The sequence below is a fragment of the Hibiscus syriacus genome, unplaced genomic scaffold, assembly GCF_006381635.1.
Source record: "Hibiscus syriacus cultivar Baekdansim isolate YM2019G1 unplaced genomic scaffold, ASM638163v2 tig00003507_pilon, whole genome shotgun sequence".
NCBI lineage: Eukaryota > Viridiplantae > Streptophyta > Magnoliopsida > Malvales > Malvaceae > Hibiscus > Hibiscus syriacus.
The window spans coordinates 334,821-342,053 of record NW_024061975.1 but is presented as its reverse complement, the minus strand read 5'-3'; positions in this window follow the sequence as shown (position 1 = coordinate 342,053).

The window sequence follows — 7,233 nt, the reverse complement described above, 5'->3', positions numbered from 1 at the left end:
ATTTATCGTACACCCTAACTAGATCCAAACCAGATCCGATCCGATCCAACCTTAACAAAATTAAACATAATATAATCTAGAGCCGAAATGACCCGACCCAAACCTGATCTGAATGACCCGTTTGCCACCTCTATTCTTGGTGGACAATCTACAAATTACTATATAAATCTCAATTGAGTCTTAGGTATATTCTGACCCTAGACTAGGGAATCACCCCTGACCTAAACTTTGTGTATAAAAAAATAACAATTTTGATAATTTGATGAAAACACATACAATTTTAATATTTTTTTATTTCTCTTGTAATATTTTCTTCTTGTTGTTTGTCTAGGAGGATTGTATAATCAAACTTAATTTTATCCAAATAGTTGTCACCCACCATTTTCATCTGCACTATTCTGTCAATGATGACGTATGACTTGTGTGTTTTCCATTTGTAAAGTTGGCATTTACGAGGAGTTAGTTTGTTAGGGTTTTAGTTAGTGCATGTTTTATGTTAGTGCATTATAAATTGCTATCTTCCGCAGTATTGTATTCACTCAATGATAATAAAAAACACTCAGAAAGTGGAGTTATTCTTAAGCTTTGTTTCCTTTATTGCTTGGCTTATATCTTGACATATTCCACATATTTGTCATAACATTAGTTATATGTTCGTTCCCTTCTTCTTTCTCCTCCTAATCCATCTAGTTTTTGTATATCTAAATTTTGTAAGTTAATTATTATATTTAGTAAGTTTTACCCCTCCTTTTTCAATAGTTTAAGGGGATCATAAGGATAATATTTGCTTATAATCTTTCTTAAATATCTATAAAGCACACACATCCTACAGGCAGAACTACTTGAACCTATAATAAATCTTCTCCTTTCTATTACAAAAGTGAATGTTTTTGTGTCCACTCTTGTAGCACTTTTTTTCTTTTTTTATAATTGAATTTGTCATTGTTACTTCAGTTGGCGTTTACTTGATTATCTTATTAATCTATTCATGCTTTAGATTCTTAAATTGATTTTCTCATATTGATAGGTGTTCGCGATCACCCCAAATATGTCACACTTGAATTGTGATGAAGTCAATTATTAAGATACCTTAATATTTTATTATTATATTAATATTAATGACATTTATCCTTCACTATCATAACAATGGTATTTGTTCGTATCTTTTATTTTATTTTTTAATTATTTAAAGTTTTTTAACTCTTTGTTTATGTATTCCTAATTTTATTATTTACTGATTAATTTTTTTATTTTAGATTTCTTTAAAGAAAAAATATATGATTAATAAAACTAATTTAATAAAACTAATGATCTCCACAACGTTACAAAATTAAGAAAGTAAAAAGCAGATAATTTAATGATATTTTATTAATTAGTTTTATTTTGTCTTGCGTTGCTTTCCATTGATTATGCTTAAAGCAACTTATGAAAACTAATATTCACATTTTCCTATCATTTTTCTTCTTTGATAATTAATTTGAAAAAGAAAATCAAAATAGAGAATGAATGTGAAGGGAGTGGACTGTGGACTTACTGGCCCTCTTCAAGTCTGTGTGTTCCATCTTTTTTTTGCAATCAATTAGGATTTTCTTAAAGCCATTGGATGAGTCCAAAAGGATAAACTAAGTATAAATACGAATATGATATGCTAATTAAGTGTTCCATTATAACACAAAAGTGTATATCTTATATAATTAAGATGTTCATAATTATTTAATATATTTAAATTTTAAATTCATCACATCACCTTGATGATTTAAGAGAGTGTTATTCTTAGATTCGAACAGCTACGTCTGTAAGGTATGTGTACGTTGTTAATGCTAAGAAAGATTATGAAAAGATTTTAAAAACTATAGGTACTCATCTATAAACGGAACGAGTTCCATACAATTTTCGTCCAACCAACAACGATCTTCCCGAAAAATTACTGTTTTTTTAATTATTTGTGTTAGACACCGTTAGATAAAATATTACAGATCTAACACCTTTGCAGAAAGGCGCGGCCCATGCACCGCGCCTTACACCAGATGGAGCCACATCAGCGTAAGGCACGGTGCATGGGTCGTGCTTTTCTGCCAGTTGACACATGCGCCAGAAAGGCGCAGTGCACGGGCCGCCCCTTTCATAATTGTATCTGAATTTCTCGGCTTTTAAACTTTTCCCTCGCCTATAAATAATACGCTCTCAACCCGTAAACATCACCCAACAATCCTCTTATCTTTGATTCAGAAATTCGTTCGATCTTTCGTTGTAAGGTAATTTTTTTATAAATAATATTTTTTTATATATTATTATTTGAAAAAAAAATTATTGTACTAATTATTTTATATTAATTTTTGTGGTTGTAAAATTGGAAAACGGGATCATACGTCGAAACATTTTCGTTGATACGGTAATAATATAGAATTATATTATTTAAATTATTTATGCTTATTTGTAAAAACTTTATTGTGTTATATTTTAATTCATATATTATTCATTTAATTAGGCTTATTTCAATTTTTTTGTTGCAAATATAAGTCTGTCTCCCTTTTAAATTCTCAGAATGACGTGAATTTCAGCTATTGTTTACTATGATGAAGAAATTCAGGAAGATGAAACCGACATTGTATTCGTATCAAATCATTATGTTAAAAAATCATTCAAGAGAAACATAACTCTTGAGGAACTGATAACGAAGATTTCAAGGAAGGTTCATGTTGGAAGTACTAGAAGATTGTCGTCGCTTCAGTACATATTTCCATCATCAGTGTTTCCGTTAACTTATACAGCGTTCGAACTAGCGAACGATGATAATGTTGAAATGATGGTTGATTCTCAAAATCATTATTCAGACACCGATACGGAGATGTATGCAAAGTTTGATGAAGTGTGTGATGTTCGGGGTACGTCATTAAGCTCTCACTATGGGCTGACTCAACAAGTTGATCAAGTTGACAGCCCAACTATAGTAATGTGTAATGATTTTAACGCCATAATGGGAAATCCGCATCATGGTGCCATCCCATCAAGTTCAATTGGGAGACATTCATCAGCAACTCCTTATGATCTATACCGAGGTGGGTCCACAAACAATCCGTATGGCAACATCGCGTCCAGTTCAAGGGGAAGGCATTCATCTGCCAATTTATTTGACCTAAATATGGAGATGCCCTCGACGCAACAATTTATTCAGTTTCTATTTGACACGATGACTTCAAGCTCCAGGGGAAGGCATTCTACTGCGAGCTTCTTTGATCTCAATGTAAAGATGTCTTTGTAACACCCCAAACCCGTATCCGACCCGGATCCGAGTCTGAGGTGTCACATTGACTTTTCAAAACATTTTCTTTACAAATTGGTTAAAAATTCAAATTCAAAATTCGAGAAAGTGAATCATTTTCATTAACTAAAATATTTGGTCTTACAAAACCTATCAGAGCATATTCAATACCATTCTCTTAGTGCATGTCAACTTCAATTAATATAATAACATACATAAAATTTACAATTATATTTTTAATTTGAACTTCGTAAAGAAGATGCTGACCTGTTTTGCTCCTCTTAGCATATCTTCTCGCTTTTTCGGAACCTACGTGTCAAAACACTCACACGCTAAGTCGATGACTTAGTGAGGCATATATAAACTTACTATAGCATATCATAACTAATTCCTATTATGTACATTTCATGTAATCATGAGAAACTATATAATGCATCCGAACGTATACACACACATTTATATATATATATATATATACATACCATTTCATTTTAGCGATTATTATGACTCCTGTTTAATATATATATTGTACTTATTACATTTTGTATATCATACATATACATATGTTTCACAAATAACCACACATTTATAATTCTGGTAACATGTTTCGTAACACAAAGCATATAAATTGTATGTAATAAATTTATCATTATCTCTTTAATAATCTTATTTACGTTCTTTATCTTTTAGTCATATGTTCTTGTATCTATTATTCTTAACCAAGACATATACACATCATCATATCACATATATCACTTCACCAAACAAATATAAACATCACATATAATTTTCAAATATTATATCTTTAATGGCCCATGTACACATGTGAGAACTATAGATATGTGAGTCTATAGAGGTTGTCCACTAATGTTGTCACCACAGCTCGTATATATGCACCGAAGTGCCACGTAGAATTGCACCGAAGTGTCGCGTAGAAATACACTGAAGTGCCATATAAGATTGTCCCTAAAGACCACGTAGAAAATTCCTTAAGAATCATATACATATGCTAAGGACCAAATATGTGTCTCAAAAGACCTCATACATGTTCCAAAGAATACATATATGTCCCGAAGGACCGCGTAGACCCTTGACTCTTGACATGCCAACTATACCTCTAGCTCTCATGACACATAACATGGGGATTAATATTTATGTTATCACACATTCACATATTTATATCACATATACACATAATCTTATAACTCTTTCACATAGCTCATTGTCACATTTTCATAATATTACAAATAGTCACGCAGTTCATTTTCATATCATTCACATATACATATACTTATATAAATAATATCATTTACATATACATATACTCATATAATCAATATCATTTCTCCTGTAATCACATAGATCACATCTCATAACAGACATCATGTACATATAATAACTTATTCATATCATATAAATTATGGTTTGTACTTTTATACTCACATATATCAATATCATAGAGCTTGGTTCACTTTTTCATGTTATCATACCAACATATAATCTTATATAAATCCTATAGGTAAAGCTATTTATCTTTACCTCATTTTCCTTTTGTACCAGCTTACATGGTTTATTATACTAACCTGTACAATAACATATAACCCTTATCATTTATCTCACATTATTTAAATAAGATTTTATTATATTCATTTAATTTAGTTTCACACAACTCTCATAACCTTCTCATAGGGTTTTATAGTTCTTCGTTTTATACCTCTTATATCATAGTTTCCTTTTAAGTGTATCACTCTTTCCTATAGTGCTTATCCTATAAGTTTGTATCATCGTTATGTTCATATCCCCTAATTTATATATCATTTTCATAGAGTCTCTTAATTTATTATCTTCTAATTTATATTTTGTTCTCTTAAATATTCTCATAGTCATATATCTCCATGACTTATCACTTATATGCAGTTTACATCTCATTCTTATGTATCACAATAAACCTTGGCTTGATTATTCTATCAGTAACATATACCTACATGGCTTGTTTCTTACAAGCATATCTTTACATAAATCATGTATCATATACAATGCATATCAACATATATCACATATAATCATATCAAACTATGCTCATGTTCATGACTTTATGCATATTACTCTAGGAAATAGACTTATCGCAAGTCAAATTTCCAGTAAACATTACATATCACTAATATGTACTCACCTGGCCTCACTAGTCAATATCGATCTCTTATCTTTCCCCTGATCGATCTTGCTTATCAATGGTTTCGGAACTCGTTTAGGCTATGTATCTACATAATTATACAATTTAAGACAATTATTAGATACCTACACCTTGTAATTCGATACTAACAATTTAAACAAACTTAATAAACCAATATTCACTTTTTCCTTTAGGGGGTATCGATACCCTACTTAAGGTATCGGTACCCTCATGGCATTCTGTGATTTTTCGTTCAAGGGGTATCAGTACACATTCATAGGGTACCGATACCCTATGCTCAAAACATGTTTTTCACCCGAAAATTCATCAACTCTTTTCTAAATATCCTCATACAAAGCTCCTTTCAGACCACCAAACTTAACTGCAACCATTTTAATTAACTTCTATCCTTCTCATACCTTATTATCTACCATATATCATTCAAATTCTTAAAACCAAGAATCATACCAAATTTTTCATGTTATCCAAATTTAATTCTAACTCTTATAACTTCTTATTCTCATAAATGACAAGTCAAATTCAACCTCCAAATTCATTTAAACTCTCTAATTCAAATTTTCACTTAGACCCTCCATATCTAAAATCATTTATAACTCAAAACTCTTTGAGTTTCTAAGTCCCTTTTTCCTTCCATCATCTTTCTTAAAGCTTCATTAATCAAAACCATGCTTGACTCTTAAGAATTAACCAAAATAAAACCAACTCACCTTTTCTTAAGATCTTCATGGTGGAGAAGAAGAGAATGAAGAAGAGAAGAAAACTCTGGATGTTTTCTCATATTTCCCACGTTTTATATAACTCAAAAAGGGAAGATAAAAATATTTCCTATGAAAAAACCATTTTACCCCTTTAGTTTATCCATCTTTACTACTTAATCCAAAATCCTTTAATTAAATCCCTAAACTTTTAGCTTATTTCTGAATTAAGTACAAAGTTTCCAAAATTTACATTTTAGTCACTGAACTGACTTTTGGGATGTTACAAATCTCCCTTCCTTTTAAGAAAATTCATCCTCGAATTTTCACTGCATACCTTTATAATATTATGTCTTCTAATATTTTCATGTTGCTTCCTTTACTTAATATTTCCTGTTACCGCTAACAAACTTACCATTTTCCCCCACTCAATTCTTCATATACGTCCACATCTTTATAAGTCCATATAATATCATTCATTATATAAACAATAACCCCAATCCATTTCCTCAACATTATAAATCAGTTAATCTTTTTCATCATTCTCTATGTGCCTTGCACATAAATCAAACTTTTTTCTCATTTCTTAATCCTTGTCTATATTACTATACACACAATCTTTTCATATAACCCTTACGTATTTGTTCAAAGAATAATCACTCATTCCCGTTCTTCTAATAATTGAAAGTTGTATCATTTCAATATCAAACTTATAACTTATATCTCAATATACATCTTGTCATACTTGATCTTTTAAACTTCATCTTTGACTTTTCCTATCCCTTTATTCTTTCATTCCTTCAAAAATCAAAATCTTCTTATACACATATCATATCTTTTCTTTAATGTTCACATACTCTTATCTTATCATTTATACTCATCTCTGATTACTGATCTTCATCGCATCTTCGTAACTTTGATAATCCACTTTACTTATACAGAACCTCATTCTTTACCATCTCTTGTACTTGTAATTCCTTCCTTAAAGCCCCCTTTTTAAACATACAAATACTTATTTCCTTGCTTAAATCATATTTATATAATCAGAACCACATCCAAATCTACATCATACTTGATTAACT